The 8,842-nt window shown below is 34.4% G+C and overlaps 1 pseudogene; it reads right to left on the bottom strand.

The window, feature by feature from the left end:
• Positions 1–7,259: 7,259 nt before the first annotated feature.
• On the bottom strand, positions 7,260–8,455 carry LOC130455961 (adenylate kinase 2, mitochondrial-like; annotated as a pseudogene).
• Positions 8,456–8,842: the final 387 nt, after the last annotated feature.

The raw sequence follows: 8,842 nt of genomic DNA, 5'->3' as shown, positions 1-8,842 counted from the left end.
TGATAACAAATCCAATAATCTAAGTGAAATTGATGAATATTTACAAAAATACAAATTGCCCAGATTTGCAAAAGAACTAACAGAATTCTTAAATAATCCTGTATCAGAAAAAGAAATTGAAGAAGTCATCAATGAAATCTATAAATAAAAATGCCCCAGGCTGGATGGATTCATAAGTGAATTCTATAAAATATTTAAAAAACAATGCCAATACTACATAAACTATTTGGAAAAATTGTCAGAGAAGGGGTCCTATCAATATCTTTTTATGAAACAAATTTGGTATAACTTACCTCAGCCAGAAAGTATAAAATCAGAGAAAGGAAATTATAGGCTAATTTCATTAACGGTATTTACAACCGTAATGCAGGGCTGATTTAATATTAGGAACACAATCAGCATAATTGTTCATATAAATAACCAAACTAACAGAAATCACATGATTATCTCAATAAATGCAGAAAAAGCCTTTGACAAAACTTAACAATCATTCCTGTTAAAGTACCAGAAAGCATAAGAATGAATGTGTCATTCCTTAAAATGATAAGTAGTATCTATTTAAAACCTTCAGCAAGTATCATCTACAATAGGGATAATTTAGATGCCTTCCCAATAACATCAGGGATGAACCAAGGATGCCTATTATCCCATTATTATTTAATATTGTATTAGAAATGCTAGTTTTAGCAATAAGGAAAGAAAAAGTCATTGAAGAAATTAAAGTAAGTAATGAAAAAATTAAATTATCCCTTTTTGCAGATGATATGGTATATTTAGAGAATCCTATAGAATCATTAAAAAACTAGTTGAAATAAATAATAATTTTAGTAAAGTTACAGGATACAAAACTAATCAACATAAATCATCTGCAATTCTATATATTACCAATAAAGTCCTGCAGCAAGAGTTAGAAAGAGAAATTCCATTTAAAGTCACTCTGAACAACATAAAAAACTTGGTTATCTACTTATCAAGCCAAACACAGCAATTATAAGAACAAAATTACAAAATAATTTTAATTCAAAGTCAGATCTAAACACCTAGGAAAATATTAATTGCTCATGGGTAGTGTGAAGATTAAAATAACTCTCCCCTTCCCATTACAGTAAACCAAGGGAATATAATAAAAACATCAATTCTACCTAAATGTATTTATTTATTCAGTGCGATACCAATCAAACTAGAAAAAAATAACAATAAATTTCAGCTGGAAGAATAAAAAGTCCACAATAGCAAAGAAACTAATTTTAAAATAATATGAAGGAAGGAAGTATCACATATCAGCAACCAATCATAGTTCCTTAATTTGTCTGGCACTTCCCAGGGGGGAAGTGCTTGTGGGATCAATTTCCTATCTTCTTAGTTTCAACTTCTGTTCTCTGAGGGTGTGTCTGTACTTGCAATCAATGTTAAAGGATTTTCAAGTTTCTGACTGATTACATTAAAGTTTTCTGGTTGATTACATCAAAGAAAACAAAGGGAAGTAAACTTTTCCACAGTTATAAATACACATTGATCTGCAGGATCATCATCAAATTTATAAGCACTTATTAGGAAAGCAAGAGAAAGGAGAGAGAGAGAGATTTCAGCCTAACCAATTTAAAATAAGATCAGATCCCAGATTTCAATGCAAGAAGGACTTGTCCATGCTGCCCTGCCCCTTGCCAAGTGCCAGTCAAGGGAGCTAGTCTGTTCAAGAGCAGAATTTAAAAAGTTCTCTCTCCTTCCTGTGCTTGCCTTTTAAAAAACTATTAGCTCCCTCCACAAAGATGCTGCAATGTTGGCTCTATCATGTTGATACCCAAGCTGATGCCAGAAGACACCAGGGTCAGGCCATCAAATACAACTATGTCCCACTACTGGGTACTCAGAATCAATGTCTCCTAAATAATTTATTACATACATTAACCTATATATTGCATAAGCCCTCACATACTTTAAGACTCATAAAATTTGCTTCTAATATCTTCCTTTTGGCAGGCATGCCATTATAAAATGTCACTTATCACATTATTCTTTCTGCTGAAAACTCCATATGATTATTTGTCTCAAAGACAAAAAAAATCTATATGTTGACACTGATGACTTCAGATAGTAGCATAAATCTCTTAATAAAAATAACAAACCTTACCAAAACAATGAAGATTGCAAAGATTTCCTTTGACGATTATTATTAACCTTTTTATTTTTCTTTGTTTCTTCATAAACTTCCAATTTCCCCTATTCCATGTCTTCCATAGCATAGTACATTACAATTTTCAATTTCTAATTATATTGGAATTGTGAAATTTTTTTAAGTGTAGGGTTTGAGTGGTTTTTCCTATTCTAACTTTAAACAAAAGTATCCTTAAGCTGCTCTCAAAATCCTAAGTAATTGACTGAAATTGAACAAGGTTAAATAACTTACTATCATACAAGTAGAAAAAAATCAACATTTTAGTAATGGAGGGACTAAGATGAACAGATGTTGTTTTCTACCTAGAGGACTGTCCAATACCCAGATGTGGTCTCTGGGTATTTCAGCTCCCTGCTAGTAAAAGGAAGTAGTGTTTCACTTTCCCTCACTTTTCCTCACTGATTCAGTAGCACATAAGAGCCCTGATAAAGCCTCCCGCCAGCAAGAAGCTTTATGGTAGGAAAATAGAAAAGGGATAGAAGTTTTGGATCCCGCGAAGGGCGTGAAGGAGCCAAGATTTTGAGATGTCAATAATGTGTCAGTAATCAAATATTATTAATATTTGGGAGCCTCAGCCATGCTCCAATCAATGGATGTCACTGAAAGGCTATTTTCTGCCCAGAGATCCCATTTAACACTACACTGGTCAAAGATGATATAGCTCAGCTGGGAGAATGAATAGAGACTAATAGAATTAGAGAATGCTAGGTATTAGCATTGGAAAAAAAAGAGAGACACACTCTGCTGAAGGCCAGCCTCAAGTGAAGATGGAGAGGAGAGAGAAAGGTGGTGATAGAAAACCTGTAGCTCCTCCAAGAAGAAGGAGGAGAAAGAGAGAGAGAGAGGAAGAGGAGGAGCTGGCCACAGGCTTTTCCCTTTATTGTCTTTGATATGCAGATGAACTCAATACATATTGATAAGTTACATGATGCCTCAATACATATAGATGAGTTACATAGTGTATTGCCATTGGATAATTGCAAATTACGACAAGGTGAAGGTGGGGTTTTTATCCTCAGGTGAGTGCCATGCCCAGAATGGCCATGTGCCCATTCACAAACCTTATCTCTCCATAATACCTATGGGCTGGACTGCTACACCTGAAGACAAACATATATATATATAATTCTAAGCCTTTTGTGCAATTGAAAAAAGGTCAGAAAAATATCAAAAAGTCCTCGTTGGATAGATTAGAGAGTGAAGACTACAAATAAGATTGTCAATGGTTGTTCTAAGGTTGTAAATCCAGATGATTAGAAGAAAAGCAATATACTAAAAAAAATAAAAATTAACAAATTTGGAAGAAGGATGACTTTAGGGAAAAATTACCAGATTTTTTTGTGTGAGTTTGAATTATTGACATTTCCTCTCTTGTGAGATGTTCTACAGGCAGCTGGGGTTATCTAGAAAGAATTATTGCTACATGTTGATTTAGAATTCATTTTCAGAGAGTTGGTTATTGAAAATACAGGAAATAAGGAGGCTACCAAATTAGTTAATGTAAGAAAAAAAGAAAGGCAGAGGGAAGAGGATTCTGCCATTAAGTTGGAAATTCAGGAAACTGAGGAGGAGTTACAACTTATAGTTCTTTTTGTAGAAGAGATTTATGATGGTTTGAGGGAATTACAGAGTTCTATGAAGGTTTATTTATTTTTTTTATTTTAAGGCATGGGGAAAAGTATGAATATATATTAAGGTAATTCTAAAAAAAGCTAATTGATAAGGATAAATTGAAGATGGAAAGGAGATATTAAAAGACTGAAAGGAAGAGTGGTAGAGAAAAAAAACAAAAATATTAGAAGGAAGAAGAGATGTTGTAATACAATTATGAGGAGGAGGATGGAGGAAGAAGGTATTATCAAGGGATGAAGCTCACAGAATAGGCATACTTAGAGAATTTTATAAAAGGATATCTTTAATAGCCCCTGAGTCTAACATAATATCTGAAATAGTAGCCACATACAACCAACTAAATATGTGATAGAAAATGGAATAAAAGGGCCAAGTAAAATTGATGTGAAAAAAATGTGATTCTAATTTTCTTTTCAAATTCCTTCAGTTAGAGAGAGTTGAGTTAAAGAATTTTGAATTGCAGAATCATTAAGGAAGGAAACTAGAAGATTACTTTAATTTTGTCAATTAGGAGGGATCAGCTTTATTTCCTGAGCAGGGCTTATTTGAACAGTTTAGAATCTTAAGGAGAGAGGAGATTATAACATAAAATGTAGGGAGTGAAACATGGCATTAATTGGGAAAATATTTTAATTTCTCTGTTTTTAGTACTTTTAACAAATGAATACTGTATTTTCTGAAAGTTTTTTTCTGTATCTGTTGATGAATTATCATCTGGCTTCATTGCTTTGTTGTTCCTCTTATTTATTATGCAAAAATATTAATAGCAACACTTTTTTGTAGTGGAAAGTTAGAAACAATGTGTCTAATAGCTAGAGAATTACTAAATAAATTGTGGCATAAGAAAATAATGTAACACTATTGCACTCTAAGGAACAATTCATACAATTTCAAAGAATTGTGGGAAGACATGAAAAAATACAAAATAAAGACAGCAAAGCACCCTTATCATATATACATACAGATATATGTATATTTATATTTACATGCAGAAGGTCATATTTAGATGGATAAATCAATAAATAGACATTCTACCTATCCATCCCCACAAATACATGCACAATCACTACATATGTTCAAATGATGGCAACTGTATATAACAAACCTCAGACTAAATACAAAGGCTAATATTAGTATTGATTTGTTTAAGATGAAACAGAAATTTCCATTAATTTAATAAGTGGCAAATTATTTGAGTATCTAATCACATATATTACCAATCCCCAAAACTTGTTTAAAATTTACTAAATTTTAATGGATTCTGAGAAACATCATACTTTGTAGTTTGTTTGAATATTGATTAAAATTTAGGTTTTATGTTAAATAAGAGAATTCTAAAGTGATAATGTGGTCACAGATTTAAAAATATTACAGTTTAAGTCAAAATGACTTTTAGCAGCTTTATTTACAAAGTGGTGGAAAGAGTGAAAGTGGAAAACTATAGATAGAAAGTGCTGCCTTGTTACCAATACTCTGAGTTTAATCCTAATATCTCTAGACCACAAATGGAAATCTGAAAGCAAATCTCACCAGAATCCAAAGTCCTAAATAGGAAGCCAAAATCCAAAGAGTCGGGAGACAATGAAGAATCCGACAAGAACCTTCAGGGCAAAGAAGGCTAAGACCACCAAGAATATCATCATAACTCACAATGAAAGGAGTGTCCAACTGAAGCAGTAATGAGCAGAAAGGGTCTCCTCACTGAAGAACCAAGGAAGGAATCACTCCACTCACCACTGCAGGATCCAAGGAAAGAGTCCCCTCCTCTAGCCTGGTTCATGGATGCAGAGTATCCAAAGACAAAATCCAAAGGAGAAGAAATAGAAAGGAGAAGTCCCTGGACAGGAAGTTCAATCCTTTTTTCTACTTTACTTTCTGTCCATTTCCCACTTTATGGGAATCAATTGCAATCTTTCAATTTACTCAGCACTGACCAGGGGGTGAGCAATGGCCTCTGGAGTTGTCACCCACTCTAGCAAGTGACTTGTGAACTCTTCTTCTTAGTGACTGGTAAGGTACTAAGTAGGGGTACTTAAGTTTTTGAATGATTAACTTAAAAGTTGCTGATTGATAGACAAAGAGAGTTTGACACACTCTTCACATAGGGAATTTCATTGATATAGGTAGTTCCTAGAAAAGAATGCCTTTTACCTTCCTTCCAATTTATACTCTGAAGAATTGCCTAAAATACTTAGAAGGCAAGTAATTTACCTCAGCTTATGAAATCAAAAAGAGTATCAGGCTTGAATTCATAACTTCATGGCTTTGAAGATGGTTCTCTACACATTATATAACCTTGCTTCACTTAATTGTAAATGCATACCTATATGAAAGTAAATTGAGAATGCAAACATACAAAAATGCACATATAAATACAAATACACATATACATATAAGTACATGGGAAGAGTAGAATGACTGTTATATGTCATATTAGTGAAGTTTTTTGGAACATTGAATGCCATCTTCCCATATCATTCATCAGTTTGCAAATGTGAATAGGAACTAGGAATAGTGATAGAAAGGAAGGATTGAATTTAGGCAAGGTATCTATGTTTCTACTTTTCATTTAATTTTTATAAATGATTAATATATTTTATTGACTTCAGGCCCAAAAAAGAGCAGCATTTGGTCAATTAAAGGCAAAATGCACTTTGTTTTAAAAATGAAACACACCATGGTAGGGCTGCTGTATTTCAGCAACAAGAACTGGGAAGGGGAAGGAATTTCTTTGGAATGAGAAAATCTTCAAAGTGTTTTTTTTTAAATAAAGAAAAAGGATTCTTCATACAGTGTATAGAAAGAAGGAAAGAACAGAGAATGCACACTTGCAAATAGCAACTGATGATGGTTTTTCCCTTGAAATTAATGGAGTTGGTCATATTAGAGGTAAATAAAATGGTAGCAATCAACCTTCCTTGGCTTCACCTTTATAAACTCCATTAAACTTAATTTATCCAGCCACTGTTGTCATGCATTCCTTATCACAGTTTTGAATATAGGACTATTATTTTGTCACATTATATGGGATGTTATGGTCAGCGTCAGCAACCAAACCCTACCCTGTTATGAGGTACAGAACAGAGGAGGCAACAAGTGACTAAGTGCTCTCCTCATCTGGCACACTTAGAGGTCCATAAATGACAAATAAGGTCTTAGGTCAACGGCTTTTCAATTACAATCACATTCCTGGAGGAAAGGTAACTGTTCCCAAGAGATCCTATAGAATTAATATTAGGTTTTCTTCTTCCCCACACTTCCGCAAAAATGTATATCCCCTTTTCCCTATTATATCCTAAGTAACTCCTGTTTATAAAACTCCCACGTGAATGGTGAAAATCAATGGTCCACTGAACCAATCTCCCTCCAATACTTATGTCCATTCTTGTTCCTCAAAAACTCCTCTACTCCACCCAACATTTAAAAGCTTGAACTCTTGCACTAAAGTTGGTCAGCAAAAGTGTGGTCTTCCCTGACCTGTAGTCATTTGGTATGGATGTGATCTTGGGCATTTTCTGCTTCTCAGAAGCCCACATGTTGCTTCGGAGAAGGCAGCCAGGATACATGCAAATACCACATCTGGGAACTGAGAAGCATCCATGGTGGAATGGATCCTACCCTTACTCTAGTACTTCACTAGGGGGGTGGTCTGAGGTCCATGAGTGATGTGCCTTCAGGGGGTTTTCAAAGCAGTTTCATTATCATCTGAATGGTGAATCAAAGGCTCTCCAGTCACATCATCCTTCACATGCTGCTTAGTGGAGTTGAACTCCTCATGGTTAGGCTTGGCCACTTGCAGGATGGATCAACCTCCCTGGGATTTTCTAGATGAGTAAAGAGTGGCCAATGCTGAATTCAATGACTGAATCTAGCTTTTGATTCCTCTTGTTCATGAGTTCATCAGCATTTTTGCCTGTTTCACGGTCTAAAGGAAGCCAGCATCTATTGTCTCCTTGAGTCTCTGATCCAGCTATGAGGCAGAAGCTATCATGGTTCTCAACATGTCCACTGTAGCCAAATGGCTAACACAGTAATTTTCTTTTTCTTTTTTTTGAAAATCTTATTTAATTAGATGATTTAGAATATTTTCTATGGTTACAAGACTTATGTTCTTTCCTTCCCCTCCCCCTTCCCATATCTGACACATAATTCCACTGGGTTTAACATATGTCATTGATCAAGACCCATTTCCATATTATTAATATTTGCACTAGGGTGATCTTTTAGAGTCTACTTTCCCAGTCATAGGCCCATAGGCCCATGTGATCAAGCAGTTGTTTTTGTTCTGTAAAAGGGAACCTTTCACCATCTTGGGAGCCTGCATGCCCTTGCTGGCCTTGGGTGGCCCTAGAAACATGATACAGATGCCCCTGGGGTTGAGTTTCCTTTGGCTCTACAACACACTGGCTGCCACCTGAACTTTTTGGTTCCAAATGGCATGTATGGTTTAAAAATGAGAATAATAAAGTTTAAAATGGAAGACATTATCTTATCAAATTGCTTAATGGTATCAAAGTTGTATAGGAAAGAAAGTCTTGCCAAAATACTGGTAACTTATTAGGATGGTATTGAGGAATATCTCTTAATAAGGTAAAAGAGTAGGGTTAGATATCATGAAAGACACATAGAGTTGGATAAAGGAGGATATAGATAAAGTATACTTCATGAGTTTCCATATAGAGTATCTTGAAGTAGTACTTGACTCATAGTATATACTGACTTTTCCTTGTATTCATGTTTTAAAGTATGAGAACAAAAACAAAGAAACAAACAAAAATTGAAGTTGAGATATCTCCCAAAAATTTATCATGAGAAAAGAAAAGAAAATATAAAATCAACAGATTAAGGAATAAGATAGTGGGCTATCAAGTTTATTTAGAATTCTAAATAATGAGGGAAAAAGGCTGAGTAGTAAAGGTATTAGAGAGTTGTGGGGCTCATTTAACCTGCAATAATACTATGGGAAGAGGAGGGATAAGAAATTGTTGAAGTAAGTTTTCTGGAGAATATCAGACTTAGAGCCTTTAGAAGGAA

The sequence above is a fragment of the Monodelphis domestica genome, chromosome 8, assembly GCF_027887165.1.
Source record: "Monodelphis domestica isolate mMonDom1 chromosome 8, mMonDom1.pri, whole genome shotgun sequence".
In the NCBI taxonomy this organism is placed as follows: domain Eukaryota; kingdom Metazoa; phylum Chordata; class Mammalia; order Didelphimorphia; family Didelphidae; genus Monodelphis; species Monodelphis domestica.
The sequence above is the reverse complement of the archived record's forward strand: the minus strand, read 5'-3'. Positions and strand labels throughout refer to the sequence as shown.